This window comes from Marmota monax, unplaced genomic scaffold (assembly GCF_021218885.2).
Source record: "Marmota monax isolate L192 unplaced genomic scaffold, Marmota_monax_Labrador192_F-V1.1 WCK01_AAM20220418_F8-fsc00100, whole genome shotgun sequence".
Taxonomy (NCBI): Eukaryota; Metazoa; Chordata; class Mammalia; order Rodentia; family Sciuridae; genus Marmota; species Marmota monax.
In genome coordinates, this window is record NW_026693872.1 from 2,761,145 (window position 1) to 2,787,690 (window position 26,546).

Here is a 26,546-nt window from a genome sequence, read left to right on the forward strand (position 1 = left end):
CAACGAATTGCTCAGTCTGGTCGAAGAGAAACAAGTGAAGTGCGAACTGCATAAGGATGTGATGAGTGAGATGCTAGAAGCAGAAAGGAGGGAACGATGAGGAGGATGATACCGTCACTCTTTCGACTCAGAGCAGAAGGGCTCACATCACATGCACACTGTCCAAGTAGGAACTGACTAAATATTTGTGGAGAGGATGGATGGATAAATGCAGGAGTCTTTGACACTACCCAGGGAATTATCCACTCAACTTTTATTGGGGTTGAGAGGAGCTTACATACCATCAATTCTCTCACTTTATATATAAGTGAAATGAGGTAAGACGGGGGAACTGACTGCTTTTGATCACACAGCTACCAGGTGATAAATTTAGGGCATGAAACTAAATCTCTGGACTCCTAGGCTAGTGTTCTTTCCAGTATGTTATATGGTTATTTTCTTCAATTCTTAAAAAGAATTTCAGAGGAAATGGTATGCATGAATATCATATACCACTTGTAATTTATTTTTTTGAACTAAAAGCTACATTGGGAATTTCATTTCCGTTTCGCTGATTAAAATAGGAATTCTGAAAGTCATGCATATTGATTGAGAAGTCCTCGGCTCTGGGGCCAAGTTCTTCCAGTGGCTCTTACCTTCTAGAATCCCATTTCTCCAGGCACTTTTCTCTGGCCTACCCCGATCCACAACTTGCCGCTGAAGACTGTGCGAATGCTCTGACGGGCTGTGCAGCAGGGAGGCCAGCATTTTTTTCTGGCCAAGAGACAGTTCTAAGGACAGTTCATCACTTTGCAAAGGTGGAACTGACTTAAGTCATCACGTGATAATTTAATCAATTGATTTCTAGAAGGCACAACTCTAAAGGGAGTGACTTCCTCAAATCACACCAAAAACCAGACCCTGAACTTTTTCCCACCTTGTGCATATTGAATTTGTACAGCATGTGCCTCAACACACTAGTTCACATTGGAGGGGATGATAAAAAAAAAACGTTAGAGGCCCTCCCTTAAGGAGTTTCTGACCTAATTGAAGAGAATCACAATATAATTAATAAGTAATAACTGGCTCTTTTTCCTTGAGACCCTTCAGGTATAAAACAACCACGTGAGTGATCTGTAGCCTCGGAAGTATATCATTTTAAATTCCTATTGGACTTCTGAAGGTGACTGCAGCACTTTAGCCTGCAGTCTCCAGTCCCTGATGGCAAAGAGCACACTCTCACTTTTTTATCCTCCAGAGAAAGTATTGTGGTGGACAATTAATCAGCACCAAATTTGAGGTTGCAAGGAGTCAGGGAGAGTGGCAAGAGAACAAAAAGAAGGGACCTTATCCAGACTGGGAAAACCTACCTGAAGCCTCCTTGCCTCTGCTCTCTCTCCTCTCCAATTCATCATTCACACTAATCCAGTTCCTAAAACTTGTAACAGGCCTCAATTTGAGCAGTGTACTTCCATAGTAGCAATAATGAACATTTATTGAGCCCTTGCTTGGTGCTAGGCATGGTTCTTAATATTCCACATGCATTGCCTTATTGTGTAGTGACAGCAGACCTGGAATCTTGGTCCCAGCATTGCCAATATGTAGTTGTGTGCTATTAGACAACTAACTTTGCCATTTCCTCACCTGTTGTGTGATGAGGCAGTACCAGGGCAAGAGGGCGATTGTGGAAGAGGAACCTCATGCAATTGCTGTTTAGAGTATAAACCAGTATAATCTTTTTTTGTTTGTTTGTTTTAATTAGTTACACATGACAATACAATGATCTTGACGTATCGTACATTTGAATTAAACCAATACAATCTTTAAAAAAAAGAGAGAATGATGTGATTCCAAATAAGATTTAAAATATACATTCTCTTTATTTAACAATCTAACCTCTAGAAAATCCATTCTATAGAGATAATGGAAAGGTGTATAAAGATGTTTATGACAGCATCGTTTGTAAAGGCAAACAAGTGAAATCATCATAAATGTCTATCAACGGAAAAGTAGCTGACAACATTTCTAGTCTATGGAATACTAGACTGTAAATAAGGTACAGAATTGGGAATTTTTTTCCACAGTACACTTTAAAATAGAAAAGTTAATGTGTATGTCATAATTTATTATAAATAGGTATGTGATTCTATTGCACATATACACCGTTATAAATTTGATTTAACTTAGAAAAGCATCTTGAGGGATAAATGCTCACAGACTGAAGGAGAAAACTTTTACTTCTCACTTCATCTAATTTGTAAAAAAAGAACTGGGTAAGGCTGGTTTTTACTTCTTAGTGCTTTTAGAACTTTTCAGTGACAAATGAGCTAACATCTGCCTTCTTAGGGAGATGGATCTGGCTGCACAGGAGGTTCTAGTCCTCCAGGGACCTACCACTACCCACATGAGACTGAAGGCCAGGACTGAGGAGACCCAGCACAGAGATTCCATCAGGCCTGGAGCAGTCTGGGAGGGACGGGCAAGGACTGGAGATGGGAGAGAAGCAAGAGAAAAAGGACTGAGAAGGCAGGAGGGTCTACACAAGGCAGAACATTCAGGTTTTTATGGAGAAAAGGAATGACATGATTAGTTTGAGATGTCAACCTTATTATAATGTCCCCTTCAGCCACACCCAGTCCCAGGCATGTGTCAATAAATTCTACTTCACCCACAAATGTTTGATTTTTTCTAAATATCAATCGTCTAGGTAATCTTCCAAGTTTCCTTCTAACCAAAACCTTGGGTGTCTCAGTCTTTATGTGCCTGTCCTTGTCTGGCCCCTATTTCCATTCCACCCATGTACCTTGTGGGGTCTTCCCTGTCTTCGACAGTTCATCCTCCAGGTGAGCCTAACTGCACTTTCACACCTGTTGGTTTTGATCTGTGCCTCTCCTTGCCTGGGCTCTCTCTGCTTTCCCTGGTGGATCCTACTCAGTCCTTAAGGCCATGCTCAAATGGGCCCTTCCCAGATATGTTGCTAACCTCAAAACAGAATCAGCCACCATCACTTCTGAGCTCCTGAAGTGCTTCTGTTAAGTTGGGGAGCCCTTGCTGTCCCCAGAGAGTACTGAACATGTTTACTTCTTTCTGTACCCCCAGCCTCCCGCACAGTGCCCCATGCATGGTAGATGCTCAAAAAATGTTGAGAAAACATTGAATGTGTGAATTCTAAAGCCAGCTTTTACCTAGTTTTGGTTTCAAAGGTCTTCTAGGTGCTGACACCTTTCTCCCTATAGTATGCATCTAGTACTCTAAGCTGTATGGGAATATTCTTCTCCAAATGATTGCTGCTCCACCCACAAATATGGCCCAGAATCAACCCACCAATTAACTGTAGTGGGCTGTGCTGGCTTCTAGAAGTTCCTCAAAGCCCACTCAGGTTCCAAAAGGCCCGTTTTCTAAGTCAAGGGGAGATACCTAACTAGGTCCTGAGCTGGGCCTGAAAGAGACGTAGTGGTCAGGCCAGTGGAGGTGAGCTACCTCACTACACAGGAAGAGGATTTTTCTCAAGGTAAGAGGCTAATCCTGACCTGCAGCTAATGGCCCTTTAATAGCTTAGTGACCATGTGAGAGTCCTTGGCCTGGCCTGGCCTGGCCTGGCCAGGCACTGAACACAGTCAGGAGAGCCCCACCCAGGTTAATTGATCTGTTTCTGTCCTCTGACAAGCCCTGGGCAGGAGTCAGCACATTTTCCCCTGCACACAGATCTTCTTTGTGCCAGGCTTACAAAAGAAAGTTTTCTGAGCTGAGCAGGCCAGGCCAGCTCTAAGTGGCCCTGCATCTTGCTCTCATTGCTTCTCTTTCCTCTCCAGATTTTTCTCTCACTCCCACCCTAAGCTATATTCTCTCTGGATGTCTGTACTTTGCTCTTTTCTCATTTAAAATGAGAAAACCTTTCTCCTTTCTCTCCCTCTTCCTCTGTACTCTCGTAGCTATAAGTTCTCAATCCTTCTGTCTCTGCCTCTTATTCCTCTGCCCTCACTCCACACCTACCTCTCCTTCCTGTCCACAAGGACTTTCTGTCACTCCCCATCACCGTGCCAACTTCTCTTTTTACCAACGTTCAAGAGCCCTCTGCTTTCCTGCCTGCAACGTTGGACAGAAGTTTGATGGCTTTTTGTTTATGCTCCCCCTTCCTTCTGCCTCCAAGTGTCTGAGCAAAGAGGCTACAGTTTCCCACTCTTGTCAACACTGTTTCAGGAACCACCCCTGGTGCCTGACCCTTGACACTTTTCCCTCCCAGAGGCCATGTTGACCCATGCTGATGCACAGAGAACAGATCTAGGACCCTGGCCAAAGTCAGTGGGGGTTGGCTTAGGTATGCCCTCGTGCTGAGACTGGCAACCCAAAGTTTATGAGTAGTCTTCTTGCCCTTTCCCCCATCTCCTAAGTCTGGACAGGGTCACTCTCTGTTCTTAGGCCATGCGTGAGTAGTCATGAAGAATGCTATGAAATCACAGCCATGAAGACAGATCAGACAGAACCAAGACAGCTCTGCCCTTCTTTAGGTGGGAAGGAAGTGCTAGGGACTGAACCTAGGGCCTTGCACATTCGAGGCAAATGCTCTGCCGCTGAGCTACACCCCTAGCCCTGGCCCATTCTTTGACCATCTTGCTTCCTCATAAAGAATGAAAGGAAAGTCACTGCTAATCTTTCCATGGCTCTCAGGGCTATGAGGGCACCACTGAATACTAACGAAGCTCTTTTATTTATTCATTTATCCAGTAAACATACCTAAGCAGCACTAAGGCCTTAATAACAAGGATATAAAGATGTTCCCAGTTTCTGATGAGCTTACATCTTAATAGAGGAGATGGGTCTGTAGGTAGGAAAGATAGAAACTCTTGGGGTAATTGTGAAGCAAAGAATTGATGAAGTGCCAGGAATATAGACTGACTGTGGCCAGTGAGAAGATATCCAGAGAAGAAGATATTTGAGATGAGTCTCAGGTTTCTGTACAAACATCCCAACTGTGTGTGTGCATGCGTGCGTGTGTGCATGTGTGTGTGTGTGTGTGTGTGTGTGTTGAGGGGCAGTCAGAAGGACTGGTATTCATTATTAGGAAAAGAAACAACAGCAATAAATGATTTGGGGGGAAAATATAAAAATTGAGTGAAGTCCAAACAAAAACTAATGGTCAGAGATTTAAACTATGCTATACTGTTGCAAAACTCCACTGATATTTTTATTTAAAATATATGTATTTTAATCAATCTTGAAGCCCCAATTCAAGATTAGACATTCTAAAGACAGAGGAAGAAAGACACGGTGGAAAGAGGATTTAGAATCAAGAGGTTTGAATCATAGTTCTGCCTTTAACACGCCACTTTGAGGAAATCCCTTCCCATTTAGCCCTCAGTTCTATTCCAAGATCACATCAGCTTTCACTGTCTGTTTCTCAGAATGACTATGATTTGGTGGGTTCTGTTATGCTACTGCAATCAGGACCTCCTGGGTTCTCTATGTCAATCCTGTGTTTCTAAACTTGTGAAATTTTGGGAAAGGAAATATGGAGTATATTTTTCATGTATTTTATAAATGAGGAATAGAAAAATGTTGAGTTCTACATATGTCCATCCCCCAACATTCCCTCACCATGTCTTTCCAAGTCAATGGACAAAAAGAGCAAATCTAGGACGTGAGTTATGTCTTCAAAATCGTTAAAAAAAAAAAAAAAAGACTATATGGGATCCTATAGCAGTAAGATGACCCAATTCAGTCCCTAACTTTAAGGATGGGAGAACAAAGACCCAGAAAGAGCAAGCAACTTAGCCAAGTTCATGTAGCAAATTACTGACACACCTGGCACCCAGAGTCCTGTAGAACTATCAGGCAGTACTCTTACATGGCACCGTGCACTCCCACATCTTCACCTGCATTTCCACAGCAGTTTCTCTCCCCATTCTGACACCATATACAACAGTAATACTCAATCCTTGATTGAGATATAACATGTTCTAGAAAGGTGTCAAGGGCTACTTCAAAGTGTGCACTGATAAGCTCATGAAATGGCTATATTTGTCTGTATTCTGTTACTATAATAAAATGCCTAAGTCCAGGTTACTTTATAAACAAAAGACGTTTATTTATCTCATAGTCCTGGAGACTCAAGGGCATAGTGCCAGCATTTCCTCAGCTCTCATAGCAGGTAGAATGGGAGTGGTGGAAGCTCCTGTGAGAGGGGAGAGATCACATGGCCAGGCAGCAAGCCACAAAGATTTGGGGATCAGACTCAGTCTTTTATAATAAGTCACATTCACAAGAACTAGCTCAAGATCCTAAGAGAACTACTTCAATCCCTCCCAAGGTCAGTGCCCCCAGTGAACTAAGAACCTCCCTCCCACTTGCAGGTCCTACTCCCTGGACACTGCCACACTGAGGACCTAACCTCCAAAACAAGCCCTTTAGAGACAAGACACATCCTAATCATGGCACCCACCACCCTTCTTCAGTGCGCGTTGCTGAGTCTCTTTTCAACAGTAGATATCTCATAATTAAACACCAACACAACCTCACACAGAGGCTTCTAGGGGCAGATTCTTCCAGCAACTCGAGATTCTGCAAATTGTCTTCTGACCCCTGAAGAGGAAGGAATGAGAGACAGTGATGAGGGGAGGAGAGACAGCAAAGACCCCTGTTTGTTTGGCAGAGGACACAGACGTTTAGATTTCAACTTGGACCCTTGACCCTTGACATGCACAGAATCACAGTTCTCCCTCCTAACCTTCAGGAAAGAAAGCCCATCCTTTAGCCACTGAAATAACATGACTAAGACCAGGAAGACACTCATCATTGTGAACTTTTATATAAGTAATAATTTTCCAGTGGGAATTGAACTCTCCTTATCTCTCTGCTATTTTTAAATGCTAATTACTTCTGATTTTGTTTACGTAGGTGGGGCTAAAAAAGAACTTTTGCTTTGTAACCATTGAACTTAATGCATCTGTTTTTGGACACTGGTGATTTATTTTTGCACACATGCTCCAAATTGGTGCTAATTACTTTAAAGGATTGGAGTTTCTATTCCAAGGGGGATGACGACAGAACGTCAATTTGCAGTCTCTGAGCATAATGTCCCAATTATCAATGCATTCCAGACCAGAATGGACTTGGCACCTTCTTGAAGGGATTTGGCTCCGCTTTTATCAGCCAGTCCCTGGTCGTAGCTTCATTAAAACTTGCTTTCTAGTAACTTGTGGTGTGCCTATACATTTCTGTTTTCAAGGCCATTTAGCGTTCTACCAATATTCCAGATACCTACCTTTTAATTTCTAGGTCAAATTCTCTTCCCTCGGAGACTTCTTTGATCTCTTTGGCTGAAGATAATTTTTACTTCCTATGAAAGTTCTAGAACATTGTACTGATTCCTCCCCACCAAGAAATTTCAACTTTCATCAATATGTTATAATCACTTATTCACTTTCTCACTTTTCTACAATGTAAGCCCCTTAGTGACAATACCTTATCTGAGTTATCTTTGTCTTTACTGCACCCTGAAACCTCTCCCAGTGCCCTATGCATGATAAGTGTTTTATACGTTGATTTAATTGACAATTTTCTCTAAATATCCCATGTGCTTCAGAAAGATTTTAAGGTTAAGTTTGAATAAATATTTATGGAACAAAGGAATTACTATAGGCGTTCCTTGTTTTATTACCCTTCACCTTATTGTGCTTCTCAGATCTTGCATTGTTCACAAATTAGAAATTTGCGGTGGCCTGTACTGAACATATCTATCAGCACCATGTGTCCAAGAGTACGTTCTCACTTTATGTCTCTGTCACCTTCTGGTGATTCTCTCAATATATCAAACTTGTTCATAGTTATTATATATGTTATGGTGACCTGTGACCAGCAATCTTTGATTTTGCTATTGTAAATATTTGTAGTGCCATAAACTGCACCCATAAAAGTGCAAACTTAATTGATAAAATGTGTGTGTCCCAACTGCCACCAACTGGCTGTACCTCCCTCCCCCAGCTTCTTGAGCCGCCCCTTTTCCTAAAACTCAACAGTATTTATATAAGGCCAATGAATAGCCTTAAAATGGCCCATAAATGTTGAGGTGAAAGGGAAGAGTTGCATAGGTCTCACCTTAAATTAAAAAAAAAATTACAAATGATTACGCTTAGAAGGAAGACCTGTCAAAGCCAAGATGGACCCAAAGCTGTGCTGCTTATGCCAGTTAAACAAGTTGTAAAGGAAAAGGAAAGTTTTTGAAGGAAATAAAAAGTGTCACCCCAGGAAACACATGAATGATAATAGAGTGAAACAGACTCATTGCTGATTTGAAGAAAGTTTTAGTGGTTTGGATGGAAAATCAACAGCCACCACATTCCATTAAGCCAAAGCCTAATCCAGAGCAAGGCCCCCACTCTCCTCAATTCCATGAAGGCTGAGAGAGGCGAGAAGCTGCAGAAGAAATGTTTGAAGCTAGCAGAGGTTGGTTCATGAGGTTTAAGGAAACAAACTGTCTCCACAGCGTGAAGGTGAGGGGCAAGCAGCAAGTGCTGACTTAGAAGCTGAACCGAGAGAATTGAGGAAGGGGATTGCTAAAGTCCAGCCTTACGTTGGACTTCCATAGCTAGAGAAGAGAAGGCAGTGCCTGGCTTTGAAGCTTCAAAGGATAGGCTTACCCCCTTGTTAGGGGCTAGTGCAGCTGGGGATATAATGTTAAAGCCAATGCTCAGTCACCATTTTGAAAATCCTAGAACCCTCAAGAATTAGAGTAAAGCTACTCTGCCTATGCTCTGTAAATAGAACAATAAAGACAAATAAGGACATTTGTTTACAGTATGGTTTATAATGACTTGAAACCTGATGTTGAGAACTATTGCTCAGAAGGAAAAATAAAAAGGACTCCTTTCAAAATATTACTACTCATTGACAGTTCACCCAGTTACCCAAGAGCTCTGTTGGTGATGTACAGGGAGATTAATGTTGTTTTCATGCCTGCTAACACAACATCCATTCTGTAGCCCAAGGAGTAATTCTGACTTTCAAGTCTTATTATTTAAGATATTTATTTCATACAACTATATAGCTACAAAAGCTATAGGCACATCTGATGCAGCTGGGTAAATTAATGGAAAATATTCTAGAAAAGATTCACCATTCTTGATTCCACTAAGAACATTTGCGATGCATAGGAGGTAGTAAAAATAAATAAATAAATAAATATTAGCTAGAGTTTGGAAGAAGTCCATTCCTATCTATGTGGATGGATTTGAGTAGTTTGAGACTTCACAGAAGGAAGTAACTGCAGATGTGGTAGAAATGGCAGGAGAATGCAAATTAATAGTGGAGCCTGAAGGTGTGATTGAAATGTTGTGATCTCATAATAATAATAAAAACACTTTTAACAGGCACGGAATTGCTTCATATGGATGAGCAGAAAAAATGGCGAAGATTTTGTGAACATTGTTGAAACGTGCTATGAACAACATCACATGCTGTAGGGAAATCTTTTATGAAAGGAAGAATCACTTGATTTTATCTTATTTTCAGAAATTGCCACAGTTGATCGATGAGCAGTCATCAATATCAAGGCAAGACCCTCCACCAGCAAAATAGTTATGATTTACAAGGGTGCAGATGATCATTAGCATTTTTTACTAGTAAAGTATTTTTAACTAAGGTATGTGCATTTTTAGACGTGAAATAATGATGATGTGCTATTGTACACTTAATAGATTATACTACAGTGTAAACATAATTTTTATATGTCCTGGGAAACCGAAAAATTCATGTGACTTGCTTTATTCCAATATTGATTTTATCGTGGTGGTCTGGAACCAAACCTGCAATATCTCTGTGGTGTGCCTGTACATCTATATACACACAAATGAAATAACTGAAGTCTGTAATAAGCACATGAATCATATCCAGATAATAAAAAGCTTAGTGATCATAATTAGGAAGAGAGCAAACATTGTGTTGTAAGGAATGATTGAGGGCAATGACAAAGGATTTAAAACTCTACCACCAAAGAAACCCAGATTTGTGATACAGTATTTGCTTATACAGATGTTTAAATGAAAACAACAGGTGAAAACCATCTTCCCAGGTAGGAGGAGCAGTCTTCACTGGCTGTACAGAATGAATGTGTAGCACATATTGACAAAGGAGTCATGACCACAGAGGGAGAAGAATAGAATATTTTGTTCTTTACCTTTCACTTATTTATCCAACGAATCCTTATTGGTAAGCTTCAAGATCAAATGCAATGCCAGTACTGTCAATACAAAAGAATATCCTAGGGTAGATGCCTAGGTTCAGGGTCAGCAAACTGTGACCAATAGGCCAAACCTGGTGCACCAGGTGTTATTGTAAATAAAATTTTATCGGCACACGGCCATGCCAATTCATTGACATATTATCTATGCCTGCCTTCTCTCTACAACCACAGAGCTGAGTAATTCTGACAGAGACTGTATGTCTTGAAAAGCCAAAATATTTACCATCTGTCATCTGTCTCTTTATGGGAAAAGTCTGTTGACCTCCATTTAGACCCTGATTTAAAACTCACTGAAAAAAACTGGAAACAGTGCCCTGTGAAATACAGATGGAGTTCCATGAGAAGACAACACATTCTTAGAAGGGCAAGGAAGTCCCCTTTGACAAGGACCATGGGGACAGACCACATATTTTTTGCTTGCTATTGTGCCACAAATGCCTGTGATTGAGGAGTGGGGGTTCAGTATATATTTGTTGAATTACATATTTGTAGTATTTCTCAAGTGACAGTGAAAAGGTCATTAGAGTAATCCAGGAGAAGTGTGGATGGATAGGGAGAACACTTACAATGACACTGAGGCAGGAGAGAGCCAGGTGCCACCAAGAGTAGAAGCAGCTCATGGGAGGGTGTGTAGTGTTTTGGAGCAGGGTTTGGGAGGAAGAATGAGATAAGGCTGGAAGATAAGTAGGAGCAAGGTCAGACAGGGCAGCTAAGTCTCATTATGGAGTCAGAATTTTATTCTGAATGTCATGGAGAGCTACTGTTAACTTTTAAGCAGGACAATACAAGTTCAGAGTATTGCTTTATAAATAACCACTTGGGCCCGCATAGAGGCTCCAGCTGTAATCTCAGCTCCTGAGGAGGCTGAGGCAGGAGGAAGGCAAGTTGAAAGCTAACCTGGGCAACTCAATGAGACCATGTCTCAAAATTAAAAGGATTGGGGATGTAGCTCAGTGATAGAGTATTTGCCTAGCATGCGCAAGACACTGGGTTCAATTCCTACTACCACCAAAAGAGAAGGAAAGAGAAGGGAGAGAGAAAGAAATAAAAAGAGGGAGAGGGAGAAAGATGAATAGATAGACAGGTAGACCAATTGACCAACCACCTGGACTGCTTTGTGGAAAAATCAACTTGAAGAAAGGCCAGCCTGGGGCAGGGGGCCCAGCTAAGAGCTGTGGTAGAAATCTAAGGGCCCACACTCAGGTAGTGAAATTTGAGAATAGGGAGTAGCAGACTGATTTTAGAGGTATTTAGAAAGTAGAGTTAATAGGATTCAGTGATAAAGACTTAGGGGATAGGTTTCAGAGCAAAGGAGCATTTAAAAATGTCAAGGTTCCAGCCTTTTGGGTAGAAGCTAGAGTCCTTCACTGGCACGAGGATCACGGGAATAAAAGGGTTAGGAGAGGGGAAAATACTTGAGGCATGTAGAATTCAGGGTGCTGTGTAGTATATCTAGGAGGAGCTTAAATATATGGATTTAAAATTCAGGTAAATAATCTAGTCTAAAGATCTACAACTGGGCATTATCAGAATCCAGAGAATAAATTAAAGCCATAGGAATAGATAACATTTCCTAGAGAGAGAGAGACATTACCAGAGAATTAAAAGAAAGAAAGGGTCAAAGAAGAAAATTAAAAACAGAGGAATGCCAACATTGATAGAAGATTAGAGTTTAAGCAGCCTTTAAAGAGAATGACGAAGAGCATCTAGGAACATAGGAAGAAAACCATTAGATGTGAGTACAACAGAATCAAGGGGTATGAACTAATCAAAGTCAAGTGTATCGGCTGGTAAAGAAATGTCTAGCACAATGAAGACTAAAGCAGAGGTAGATGCAGGACACATTGATATAGACTTTCAAGACAGTAGCTCTGGTAGAAAAGTGAGAGTCAAAGTGAGAAGCAGAGAACCAAAGCCTGCATGGGAGGGGGAGAAGGTGGAGAGAGGGGCAGGCAGTCTATGAAGGTAGGTAGGCCACTTGCCAGAGACAGGAAGAGGTTGCATTTTTCCTTTCTTTTTCCCTCTCTCAAGTTAGGAGAGATCTGATTATTCTTAAACACTAACCTGGGAGCGAACAATATTTTCATTTAAATAAAACCCCAAGAAAAGAAGTTGTCTTCTGCAAAGGACTTCACAAGTTTTGTCTTTTTTAGAAAAAAATAATTTCAGTAACCCAAACTGTTCTCTTTTTCTGCTTGGTTTCCAAGAAGCTTAGAATCAAATTCAGTTCCCCCTTGATGACTGGTAAGATTCACTGCCACTTCCTTCACCTGCTTTCTGTTCTGTTTTATATCCATATCTTATTTTTAAATAATAATTACCGGGAGCAGTTTACAAGGACTTTCTCACTTGATAGCTCACAGCATCCATCCTCCGTCCGGTTGTGTGACAGATGTGACAGACAATGGTGAGTAAGACAACACAGGTGCTGCTCTAACCGTCTAGTGAAGGAGACTGGCATTAGCTGAGACGGAGGAGAGCAGCACTTTAGAGCTACTCTACTAACCCTAGTCTCTCTATAGTTTTTTTTTTTTTTTAATGTAAGCAAGAAAAAAATCTCTAACTTGTTTCAGGCATTATAATTTGGGGTCTCCATTAGAAAAACTGAACCTATATCCTAACTGACTTAACAGGGTGCAGAACTCTGATACTTAAAGGGCATAGGATGCAAGTGAATTCGACATGATCTTGACCTCAGGGAGCCCAGACCAGGGCAAAAGATGGCATGTATACAAACTTCTATAATGCAAGGAAAGAGGTGCAGAGGGCGCTAAGGCAGACAGATGGTCAGCCACACAGACTTACAGGAGGGAATCATTATTATAAATGAGGTCATATTTGAGCTCAACCTTCAAAGACGGCTAAAATTTTGACATGAAATCAGTAAAAAGCATTTCAGGCAGAGGGAATTCTGCTTTTCGTTCAGATTTTAGATTCCAATCATTCTGAAAATGTGATCCTTTGGAAAGTCTCTAGGCCGTTTTCCCTCTTCTATAATAGGACAAATTAATATTGTGAAACTATGACAAAAATGTTTCAAACATTTAAGAGAATCAATTGTTTTCCAAGTCACTGATCCCCCCATTTACAAAGAGGCCCTTGATTTGCCATTTCAAAGCATTTCGGTGGATTAATTAAAGCATTCCTCCCAGCACTTCCCTAAGCAGTGTTTTGTGGGTTTATTTGGAATTCCTAAAAGCGCATGGACACCAAAACAGCATTTCTTCAAAAATATATCTATTATGCAATCTCTGCACTAATGCAAACAGGTCTCTCTTCCAACTAGTTTTCCTTGAATTAAGAAATAATGTCTTCTGTTTCTTTCTTGCTTGCTTCACAGTGCCCAGTGCCCACCAGAGCAGACAGTGAGCATGGCAGACGCTCTCAGTAAGTATATATTGGTTTGAATAAGAATAGAAGACTTTTTAACATTTTTATTTGACAGTAATTGTACATATATATGGAGCACAATGTGACATTCCCATGCATGTACACAATGTTTAATGATCTTATCAGGGTAATTGGCATATCCATCACCTCCAACATTTGTCATTTCTTTGGGTTGGGAATATTTAAAAAATCCTCTCTTCTACCTATTTTGAAATATACAAATGTTGTCAGCCATAGTTACTCTTCTGTGCTATGGAACATTAGAAGCCATCCCTCTGGTCTAACTGCACAGTTAGAATCACAGAATTTAAGACTGTGGAGGAGGATGCTGGGATGTGGGGCAGGATAGGCCTGCATAAAGGTACCTTCACATGTGGGAAGGTTGTGAATGAATCCTTGAGACTCCCCATCAATCCAGGCAAGAGAGCCCCAACCTCCTCATCCCTTCACTTCACAGGTGAGAAGTGAAGGCTTGAAGGAAAATGGCCTTGGTGATGGTGACAAGGCCACTGGGTTCTAGAGCTGGGTCTAGCTCTCCAGTGCCTTTTCAAGGGAGTCAATCCTTGTTTTCACTCTTTCTTCTTAAGAGTCAGGTTATAAATATGAATGAATCCTATGCATCTTTTGACATTCAAATTCCTACGTGCTCCTGCCTCAGAAACTAAATGCATGACAAAATATAAAGTAACAGGAACAAAGCCACCTTTTGAAATTCCAAGACCTGAGAATGCAAATCCTTTTTACAAAGGAACAAAGGCTTTAAGGTCTGGGGGTTCTCCTGAGCCATCAGAGCTGTCTACTTATCTTCTCCCTCTTTAGGGAGCAAGGGGATACAAGCCCCAGCAGAGTCCCATTGGAAGAGCAGTCAGTGCAGAATTACTGTTCCAGTGGGCTGTGGGAGGCTGGGGGGGGGGGGACAGTGAGCAAGATGGGGAGCCCAGGTTGGCATGGATGGGGTCCATTCTTATTTGGTGCTAACTGGATGGAGAAGACAGGGTTCTTAATGCCAGTGACTCTACATGTTAGACTTGAAACTCTCTAGTGCATAAGAAACAAAGTTCATTTGTGAGAAAACCTTTTGACAAAGGAAGCAAAATGCTGAACTGAGAATCAAGCTCTGGTGGGAACTCAGTAATTTTCCTGGAACTTGAGCAGTTACCTCCCTTCTGGGCCTCAGTTTCTCCGTCTACAAAGTGACATCTCTTCCAAGCCTAGCAACCTATGCCTCTTTGTAATGTTAAGATGATAGCATTGATGTTTCTGAGAGATTGTTAACCTTTTTGATTGTAATGTACTCTACAAGCAATTTGCATAGAGTCCTTAGGTTCCCCCCACCCCACCCTTGCTTCTTTTAACATTTAGGAATTGGATAAATTATTCAGCTCATACATGATACAAATCACATAATAAATAAGAGTAGTGATATAAAATGTTACTTTATTTTCCACAGTTGAAAGGAAACATTGCCTAGATGGCGTCAAAGATGGTATTTATTTGTACTACCCTAGACAGGTAGAAATGGTCACATAAGTTTAAAGAGTTTAAATTTTCTTGAACTTACTCTCTCACAGTTCAGGGATTTAAAAGTTATCACTAGGGCTGGGGTTGTAGCTCAGTGGCAGAGTGCTTGCCTTGCACACATGAGGCACTGGTTTCGATCCTCAGCACCACATAAAAATAAATAAACAAAATAAAGATATTGTGTCCATGTATAACTAAAAAAAAAAATTTTAAAAGTTATCCCTTAAATTGGCCGAGTTTATTTGGGCCCAACAGTGTAGACTATTATGGGTCAAACACAGTTGTTTTAGTCTTCAACTCTGAAAAGCCTATTAAACCATTTCTCTTCTCCCCATTATACCTCATTTCCCCCTCCAAATCTATACTCCTCAGAGCAGCCATGGTCGTTCTTTTAAAATTTGTAGATCATGTGACACCTCTGCTCATCACCTTCCCATGACTCCCCAGTTCACCCAGACTCACAGCCACAGTCCCATTCAGGCCCTCCCTGGCCTGACAGGTTCTCCTGCTGATATTTGGGCCTCATTTCACACTCAGCTCCAACCACCCTGGACTCCTTGCTGTTCTCAGGGCACCCAAGCATACTCTCATGACAAGCTTTTTTTCAAATGATGCTCTCTCTCTGGAACACTCTTCCCCCAGATGGCCAACAGGTGCACTCCATCTTCACATCCAAGGAGCCCACTCTTGGTCCCCATGGCTATCTATCTCCCTTCCCCTAATGTATTCTCTCTCTCTCTCTCTCTCTCTCTCTCTCTCTCTCTTTCTTTTTGGACACAATACCTTTATTTTATTTATTTATTTATTTATTTATGTATTTATTTTTAATGTGGTGCTGAGGATCGAACCCAGAGCCTCGCATGTGCTAGGTGAGTGCTCTCTGGCTGAGCCCCAGTCCCAGCCCCCACCCCCCAATGCATTCTTAGGCACAGAATGTACAACCCATGTTATGTTCTTCTTTTGTTTCCTTCCATGAAAATATGACTTCTATAAGCTCTGAGATTCTATCTCTTTTCTTCATTCAACTCTTCCATCTCTAGTGCTTAAAAGTATGTGGCAAAAAGTAACACTTATATACTTATGTGAAGGAATATTCACAGTGAGCTACTTTTCTCTTATGCTGATTTCTATGGAGTTCTAGTTTTTGTTCAATTAAAAAAAATTAACTGACCAAATTTTAAATATGATTATTATACCTTTGTCAGGGTATGCATATGCTCTCTGATGGGATAATTCCAAGTAGGATAAAAACTTTTTTTCCTCCAATGTTAAATCAATCCATAAAAGAAAAAAAAATCAATAGGTCCTCTAAAATCATCACCAAGCATGGTAAATTAAAGCATTTCTGAAGGGTCAGCAGAGTGGTCAATAAGACAGTGTCCAAAAGACCTGAGGGCCCAGAAGTCCTGGCTTGTCACCCCTTTATGGGGCTATATTTAACAAGGTATACAACTCAGATGACCAAAGTTCTCCTGCTGAGTAGCCTACACAATTTCACAGGCAGAGGTGTTATGTAACCATGTCATCCAAAACAGTGACTATATTGATGTGAAGATTTTTCTTTAGATTGCAAGGCCATCATAACATATTATCTTAATTTTATGAGTATTGCATTATCAGATGGCTTGGGCTTGGGCAGGTATCATTCCTGTTTAGCTGGCTGAGACATCAGGAGGTGTCAGAAATGTACAAAGTAAGAACTCTGGGAACTGGGCCCAAGGCCTCAGTAAATTTCAAATCCGTGCTCAACCACTCTGCACTGGTGAGCTTAAGCAAGCCACTTAACTTCCCCAGACCACAATCTTCTGTTCTGCAAAACATGAGTCACAAACAATTCCTGCTTAACCACCTCGTGGCATAAAAATGTGTGAGAGTTTTTCAAAGCATAGAAGACCCCATGCAAATTGCTCAATAAGTAACTAAAAGCCATTATCCAGGTCCTTAGACTGATTCCTGAAAGGATTAGTGGTCTTGTCTGGAAGACAGTCTCACCTGTGTCTTCTCATCACCAAGAGAATGAAACCAGAGAAGAGAGAAATCCAGTTTTATGACATCCAATTTTAGAAGATATTCTTGGGAATTTCTTCACTAATCCAACCACATGTCAACTGAAACCTACTATGGTCAAGATATTGAACCTCTGATTCTGAGGGGGAGAACTAGGCCTGAATGTTATCCAGGTCTTGTTCTCAAAGTGCCCGTAAAAGAGTGGGAAAGACCCATCACCACCACACACTGAACCCTAATATGACAGAGAGGGGGATAGGAAAAAGAAAGGGCAAGAACCTAGAATGTGGTCAATTCACATGGCCTTTGACAGTCATTTCAAGTGTCTGCCTGAGTCAAGACAGGATACTACTTAATTCAGGGACTTTGCCATACGACAATGAGTTCCTTCTTCCGTTTTTTTTCCCTGAATCTCCTCTTCTTCTACCTCCTCCTCTTTTATCTCCTCTTGCTTTTTCTCTATTTTCTCTCTGCTTTGATGAGAGTTCTGCTGTCTATCACTGAGATATTTTCACCATTAAAGGAAGAGCACAATCGGGAATCTTATGATCCAACACATTTTCTTATTGAATTACAAGATGATCAAGAGTTACTGGTAGAGCCAACTCTTGCCTGATTTAGATGACATTTTAATCCAGTTTATTGTGCGACAAAGGATGTAGAATGGAATCGAGGGAAGAATGATATTTATTTCCTAAGGTATGAATATAACTGAGGAAAAATAGTTGTTTAGTTACAAAATATAAAGTACTAAGTATTTCAAATTAATTATCATTTATAAACCAAAATAGACATACCCACAATTCCAAGGCAAAGAAAAGCTTGGTTCCCTGGAACTTTCAATGCACTCTCAAGACTGAAAGGAAACTAGAGATCAGATTCCCTGATATCACTTCTTTTCAGATGATAAACTGAGGTCTGGAGAGGAGAGAGATATGACATCATGTCCGTGTTAATGATAATAAACAACAAAAAATCTAGAACTCAGATCTCCTGATTCTCATTTTATTCTTTTCCACACTCCATGGGCTAGTCCCCAGGTCAAATGGTCCAGGCAGCCACAGACTCATATTATTTCTTCAAGCCCTCCTTTCTCTTTATCTTGTTGTTTTTTTTTTTCCCCTCTTCGGGCATTCACCCTCCCCCAACACACACACCACCTTTCTGAGTCACAGTTGGCTGTGACAGCCAAGTCTCCCTAGCCTCAGGGTCATCAAAGCCAAAGCCAGACCTGTATACAGCCCAGTACACCCAAGTGCCCAATGCTCTATATTCCTGCCCTCACAGGAAGTTCTGTCTCTTTTAATCTTTACAAAAATCAGTGAGGTGTTAACTGTTTTATGTTAAAGACTGGTCATCTTAAGCTCAGAGGACTGTGTTATTTGCCCCCAGGTCACTGAGTTAGAAAGCAGTAAGGCCAAGATTTAAACCAGATCAGTCTAGTATCAGAACAGGTAATTGCCTTATTGCCCTTATAGCATAGCCCCAACCTTGGGAAAGGATCCTGGTGGTTTAAATTAATCCCAAGGAGTCATTGACTCCTGGCTCTTCTACTGGGGGAGATGCACAGTGATCCTGAACATTTCTATAACCTTAACCACATTCTATATGGTGAGAACTAAGGCAAGGTCACTACACTCTCCCTCAGATAAGATAAGTGATGAAGCCTCCCTGACAGAGTTGTGAAAATTTAACAGAGTTGTGAAAATTAAGGATTAGTACAGATAAGGTTTGAGCGTAAGCCAGGTTATCCATGAAGGAGTGTATAAAGGATTCAAGAAACAAGTGGTGTTTTCCTTAATCCAAATGTTAATCAACGATAGTTGACATTATTTTGTTGCATGCTGTTTGAAATGCTTTGATTAAATGTGTAGTCTATATATAATAAATGCTGACTAATAAAATTGAATTTTTATACCTGACCTCTTACCAAAAAAAAAAAAAAGTTGATTTCCAGCTTATAATGTCATCACACCATTCCTTTTAACCTAGAAAAAAAAAATCACTGTTGCCATCTTCACAAACATTTATTGAGCACATGAGGGACTGGGATGAGTATTCTATTACCAGGTATCTTATTTGATTTTCTAAGGGATAGGCACTATTGTTATCTCCATTTCATAGAGGCAGAAACTCAAGCCCAAGGTATCTGAGTACCTTCACTAAAGCCATATGACTGTGAAGTTTAAAAATCAGTTTTTAGAAGTATATATGATATATTTGATATTGCCTTATACCATCAATTTTCAAAAGTTCTTGAGGGCCTTGCAATCAAGATATTCAATTGAAGCCAGGCACGGTGGCACGGGCCTGTAAGCCCAGCAGCCCGAGAGGCTGAGACAGAAGAATCACAAGTTCAAATCCAGCCTCAGCAACAGCGAGATGCTAAGCAACTTAGTGACACCCTGACTCTAAATAAAATACAAAACAGGGCTGGGGATGTGGCTCAGTGGTCTAGTGCCCCTGAGTTCAATCCCCAGTACCAAAAAAAGAAAGAAAGAAAAGATACTCAATTGTTTTTATTTAGATATTGTGCTGCTGTTACTAAAGTACATGAGAAGAACAATTAGAGGACAGAAGGTTTGTTTGGGGTTCCAGTCCATAGAAGGCCGACTCCATTGCTTTGGGCCCAAGATGAGAGCATCATAGGGGTAAGAGCCAGCAGAGGAAAGCTGCTCCCCTCCTGTCAGGGTCAAGAAGGGGAGAGGGAGGGGAGAGAAAGGAGTCGCAGGGAAGATGCACCCTACCAGGGCATGTTCCCAGTGACCCCTTTGTCCAGCCATGCCCCACCTTCTACCTTTACCACCCAGTCAGTCCATTCAAACTAGGATGGATTAATGAGGTCATAGCTCTAACAATCCAGTCACTTTACCTCTGAACATTACTACGTTAACACAGGAGTTTGGGGGGACACCTCATATCCAGCATAAAAGAACAGAGGCAAAATGTTAAAAGTTAACTAAGGAGCTTGAACATGTGTGTGTGTGTGTGTGTGTGTGTGTAAGGGGATGGAGAGCAAATAGGAATGTATAAGCAAATCTAAAATAAAGAACACCCCTGGAATGGATGACAAAGGTAGCTCTGTCCTTCATCAAGACACACTTGCATGATTACTAATTGAATTATTTTACGAAAATGACTGATCACTTATTGTGTTCAAGGATATATGTTCCAGATTTGGGCCATACAGAACACATAGTTGCATAGCCTTTCTCTTAGACCTCACAAGCTGGTTAAATTGTTAGATTAAATATACTTAAATTATTCTGTGTAAATAATTTACACTTAAGTAAATTGCCTCTGGGGTGTGCTCAAAAGTTGTTTCTTATCCAAACTACCCTTTTATGTAACTACTTAAGGAAAGGAATAAAGAAGAACATGCAATTGGGGGAAATATGAGAATAGGATTTGGAGCAGAAGATGAATTACTGAAAGTGATCAGAACTTTGGGACACAGGATACTTTTCTCTTCAGTGAAACTTTCAGCTCTTCACAAAAAAAAAAAAATCCAATGTCCTAAAAGCTAAATAAAGCAAACTGGGCCTTGGATTCCCCAAGGTTCAGATTAAGAGCCCAACTCTTCCGTGGAGGACAGGAGGAATGAGAGACTGGATTCCCATTATAAATAACCCCAGAGTTTAGTCAATAACAATTTCTTTTGAAGCCCTTTAAGAAACCTGGGATAAATCCAGAAGAAAGGTACTCAATAGGCCAAGCCAGGAGAGTAAGAAAATATCTACAGCTGATTTCATTTTGCATAGCAATTAACTGCTGCAAAGGTGAGTGACCAGGGGTGACAGAAGCAACCCCAAGCTGGAGGGCCCTTTTATAAAAAGTCTCTGCTCTGGCACTCGGGTTATATGGCTTTAACATCCCTCTTGTAGCATGCTTGCATCCCCTGAACCCCAGAAAACAGAAAGACTCTTAGGATCAGAAACCATGAAAGTCTCATCCCAACCAAGTAATACCAGTGACCACAGATGAGTCATCTAACCTCACCATGTGAATTTAAAATGGATTTTATCTCCAGCAGGTCATCTTCTTACTTAGTCACTCAAGTGATAGGTGTCAATGCATATTGGGGGGTGATCAAGTTTCCAAAGCATGAAAGAATAAGTCACTTAAAAATTTAAAAGTTGAGTGCTCATTCAGATGTCCTCAGACTTCCACAGTTGAAAATAAAAATGAAGCTAGTGAATGAAGCACATAATCTACAGAAGCACCCCTGGTCCACATAGAATGGTACCAAAACTCTCTGCCTAGATTTCAAAGTATTCCCCAAGATATAGTCAACCCCTTTCCCTAGAATTGTCTCAGTCTATCCCTTTATGTATCTTGTTTATCTGTCACATTAATTGTCCAGTGATTCAGGAGTTTAGAATATGGTATTTATATCTGAGCTATTTCCACTTCCTGAAATCCCCCTCCCCTGAGTGGCTGTATGTCCAAACCTGCTCAAGCATAACCTCCTCAGAAAAGGAGGCTTCCCTGATTTCCCCTAGTGCAGGCCAGCTCTATCTTAATTGGAGCCCCCTGGAATTTTTATTTGTATCTCATGTTCTACAGTTTTTTTTTTTTTTTTCTGGTGCTGGGTATCGAACCCAGGGCCTCCCCATGTTAAGCAAATGCTCCCTCACTGAGCTACACCCCTATCTCCTGTACCTCATATTTTAACAATTGATCTTCTCATAAGTTTACTGTTTAAGAGCAAGATGATATCTGATTTCTCTTTGTTTCACTTACCAAGCAATGGATAACACTTAATCAGCTAATGAATAACATTTAATGAGCCCTTTACACGTGCAATCTCCTCTCCTTTAATCCTCACAGCTAACTCAGCATATGGATGCTGGTATTTCTCTCATTTAGCAGATGAGGAAACAGGGGCTCAGAGAAATCAAGAAAGTTGCTGAAGTTCATAGCTATAAAGTGGTGAAGTCAAATTGGGATTTCCAGTCAAAATCCTTGATTCTTAAAATCCTTGCCTCCACTTACTACATGCATTCAGCATAGGTATTGCTCAATAAATATTTATTAATTGAATGAATGAACAAATGGATGAATGAAGAAAGTGTGAGTCTTCAAGTATGAATGTTCATGCTTCATTCATAGAACCTCATGTCCCCTTCCAGTGGATATTTGCTGAGTTAATGACTGAAGGAATTGGTATTAGAGCAGATGTCTGGGAAACTGCTGAGTCCAGACGCCCTCAAAGGCGAGTCATTCACTCACTCTTGCAATTCTTATTAAGAGTTTGCTATGTCCCCGACAGATGACATAGGAATAAAAAACAAATCAGACACGAATCCTGTTCTTTGGGAATCTTACATTTTTGGTAAGCTGAAAATTGACCAGACTTTTTTTTCAAGTCTAGGAAGGAGTAGTTGTTGTTGGCAGAGGAAAGTTTATTCAAACTCAGGGAACGACCAACAGAACAATCAGAGGTGACCAGTAAGGAAGCCAGATTCTGAGCATGAATAAGCTTCCCCTTAGAGAGGAAATGGTGCTGAAGATCACGAAGAATAGCTAGATGATTCACCCATCAAAATAGGAAGCTCTGTCTGGTAAAGAAGATGATGGTAGTGAGGTGGCAGAAACCACAAATATCCTGCTCAAACACTTACCAAGAGTGGACATCACTCTTCCTCTGAGGCTACTGTCTGTGGAGGAGTGATCTATCTGCTGGCCAGGACTGATGAGAGGCAGTGGAACATTGTGTTAGGATTCCCCAGGCCCTGGAGTCTCTGCCTCCCTCCGGAACAAAGGCTTCCTCATGTAGCAGCTGTGCAAACTTAGGCATTCCTCAAAGCAGAGACAATACCAGTTCCTCTTCCACTCAGTTGTGAAAACCGAGGAGTCAATACCTGTAAAGTTCATAGAAGGTGCTTAGCTCATGGTAAACACTCATTAAAATTAACTTTTATTGTGCTTCTATCTGAATCTAATTGTTTCTGTAGCTGAACCAAAGTATCCCAGTGAATTTTAGAAGGAAGCTAAATTCTGAAGAGGATGCTAAAGTGATCATGAAATAAAGGTATAAATCATGTGTCTTATAACAACTTTATTGACAAGATGACAGTTCTCCATCGGTTCAGAGACTGGCTTCTCTGAACTGTCATATGTAATTGTCCTCTGCAGCAGGATGCCAGTGGACCATTATGTTCTATATTTATGAACTTTTACCCCAGACTTAGAGGGTAGCAATAGACTTATTCTGCTACCTCACACAGTCCAATTTTCTTTTACTTACCAGACATCTTTGGAACTATCAGAACCCATGATCTATTTTCAATATATAAAACATTAATCTAACCTCAAAAGCAGATATTTCTTTATCAAGGCAAATACTCATTAATCCATGTTCAAAACAGATTTAAAACATCAATGTGTATATTTAAAGTGTATGCATTAAAAAAACTAATTTGTATGTGAAGATTTCTAGGCAAATGCTAGACCTAGCTCTGTTGCAAAGAAAAAAAAAAAAAGTTCTGATTTTAAATTCTGCAGGTTGTCTTCTAATACAAACATGTTTTAGTACAAACAGTTTTCAAAGTTGTGACTGGTGAATAAATATTTTCATAATATTATTATTTCTATTTATTTATTTATGGTTACATATAATACATTCCATCTCACCACCAGATGCTAGGGTCTTAGTTTCCCTTATTTTCTATGAGATGCATTAAATATGAAAAATACTAATTAAATATAGGAATTACTTGAATATTAAATATAGGAGTTGCTTTCTAAATTGATGAGGTAATCAAATTAATAATCAAGAAATTTTTAAAAAATTTCAAGTCTATTCCATTTCAGCAACAGTCATGTAAAATGTTTGGGGATTGTTGGTGAATAGGGTATAGAGTGGATTGACAGAGTATAGAGAAAGTGAAGTAGCATATTAGTAGAGGGCTTGCCTAGCATGCCCTAGGTTCAATCTCCAGTACCAGGGAGTAGGGTCAGATGGTGGTGAAGTTAAAAAGGTTGTGTGGTAAAAACAGCAACAAGTTTTAGAGCCAGAAAGACTGAACTCCAAATCTTAGCTCTGCCACATTGGCTGTTTGTCTTCTGAGACTGAGCTCATTCACCTGAAAAACAGTCATAACAACACCAACCTTACAGAGTCATTGAAAAGATAAGAGCTAATAAAAAATGGGAATTGTCTAGAACAAAGTAAATGTTCAGTAACTAGCAGTTCTTATAATGGAAATAATTTTGATAATATTTGTATGCAGATAATATTAGACAATGTGTGTGTGTTATTTGTAGTGTATTAATGTTTTAAAAGGCATTTAGCAATCTATACTTCATAAGGGTGTCACCTGGAGAATCAAGAGAGACTGGCTCATTTCTCTAGTCTATAAAATTGCTATAGTTTCTGCTCTAAAGCACATTAGCAAGACCATAACACCCTGCACACAGTCAACATCTTATCCTTGATAATTAAAGATTAGAGCACTGCTGTAGAAGTTGGGAGACAAATTTTAGTTCTGGCTTCATCTCAAAAGGACTCTGTGACCTTGAATCAACTGCCTCCCTTTTCTGAGCCTCAGTTTCCTACTTTTAAGATGAGGAAATCAGATACCACTTCTGAGAAACTCCCCATTCTAAAACTGTGCTAGGAATGTAATTCTATGATTTTCTGACTTAGACTCAGGTTCATGACAACAGAGAAGAAGAAACTCACTACACATGACTGAAGTGCTGGGAGATGTTGGCTGCCCATTTTATGTCCAAAAAGATGTGATATTGGCCTGATTTTCCCATGATCCTTTAAAGATGAAAATTAAAGCAAGTTAGATCTAGCTCCTTTCTCTATGACCAAAGAAGTCTTTTCACACCATCCTTTATCATCAGTACCTACACCTGTCATTTGTAAATATTCCTGGCAGTTTACTGTATGACTAAAGATTTGCATATGGGTTGGGATTATAGTTATGGATCCTATTTGCATCCACTGAAGTCACCAACCCCACAGAGCCCCACTTGTTATTGATAAATACCATCTTGTGATGAATCCTTACCTACAATTGGTCCAGTAAAAAAAAAAAGTCCAAATTTAAACTGTCCAATTTCAAAATATGGCCAAACATGGAATGGCCCACATTGGGAGGTAGAAATTTCTCAGCTTTAGCAATATCTAAAAAAATTGAATGGATACTTCAGTAGGGGTGTTATGTTGGAAATTCAAATATGGAATAAACTACTTCCTTCTGAACCCAACAATTTTATGGTTCTCTGGTTCTACTCTTACCAGGCCAACACTAGGAGTGTTTTATATTTAGATTTTCAATATTTGGGTTTTATATTTCGATTTTTTTTAAAAAGTTGTTCAACTTTTTGAAGAGACAGAAAACAACTCTGAATAAGGTCTGAGTCTTTTAGTTCTAATGACACAAATATTCCAGGATTCTGAGCCATGAGGTTCCAGATAATGCAATTTGATGACATATAGACGGCAACACTGTGGAACAAAAAGTTTAGTAGAGGCAACTGACATGCCCAAACCTGGGCTTGGCACACAGGAGAGGGCACGATCACCTTACAGGTATTTTCTGTGGTACCTGACAATTATCTGCATGCTCCCTTCTCCATGGATCCTCTGAGAATCCCTGCATCCTCCTTGGTTTGTGCCCAGTGCAATGGCTGGGCACAAACAATGCAGCTCACTGGATTGTTCTATAGTGTAATCAAGTCCTCTTGGCATGTTGCTTGGCCCAACTCAGAAGTATAAAGGTTACACTTCCTTAAAATGCAGTATTTCCCATCAGAACCTGCATCAATCCACTGATTAGTATTATTATGCCTGCACTGCTCAAGATTCAACACTGGGTAATGATCTCTGGCTTTGTCTTATACAAGAATGGTCTTTCTTTGGTCCAGCTGGAAATCAATGACTTGAGAGGAGATGCGCAGGTGTGTGTAAGAGGCAACTGGGAGAACATCGTGTCAAATTGCCATAGCCATACAAAAGGCAGTATTTGCAGCATCTTTCTGTATCTGGTAAGGCTGTTGGTTCTTGGTTGGACTATGGGTGTGGAGAATGACTCAGGAATTAAAGAATGGCATGGTAAAGGGGCTACCGAAGAGGTTCCCTTCCCTAACTCTATGTCCCCTTTGTTTTCCTGATTCCTACCACTTAGCCTGGATTTGTGTTGATTTGCTGGTCAGATGAAGGAGTAGCACAGTACAACACTGGTGGGCAGGCAAATGAATCTGTATATATCCAGAAGGGTTCAGAATCTTTACAGTTCTTTCCTGGATTTAGGCTGAACCCAGCATAGGGACAAGAGGCCCATCCCTAGAAGGATTGTACCTGAAAGGCCAGGTCTATGCTTGTTAATGCAGGGCAGGGTGCTCTAGTGTTTTCTCAGGAACCACAAACGGGTGGTAACCTTCATAGTCAGAGAGC

The 26,546-nt window shown here is 40.4% G+C and overlaps 1 long non-coding RNA gene across 8 annotated transcripts in view; it reads right to left on the reverse strand.

Annotated features, from left to right (window-relative positions):
* The window catches only part of LOC124105377 (uncharacterized), a 131,369-nt gene that overhangs the window by 80,235 nt on the left and 24,588 nt on the right, over positions 1-26,546 (reverse strand). For 7 of the 8 annotated variants that reach the window (XR_006855709.2, XR_006855707.2, XR_006855710.2 and 4 more), the window contains exon 3: positions 22,759-22,998. This is a non-coding gene — a long non-coding RNA (uncharacterized LOC124105377). Of the gene's footprint in view, positions 1-6,039; positions 6,559-22,758; positions 22,999-26,546 lie in introns of those variants that run through there. The other variant, XR_006855705.2, reaches the window with a different exon arrangement.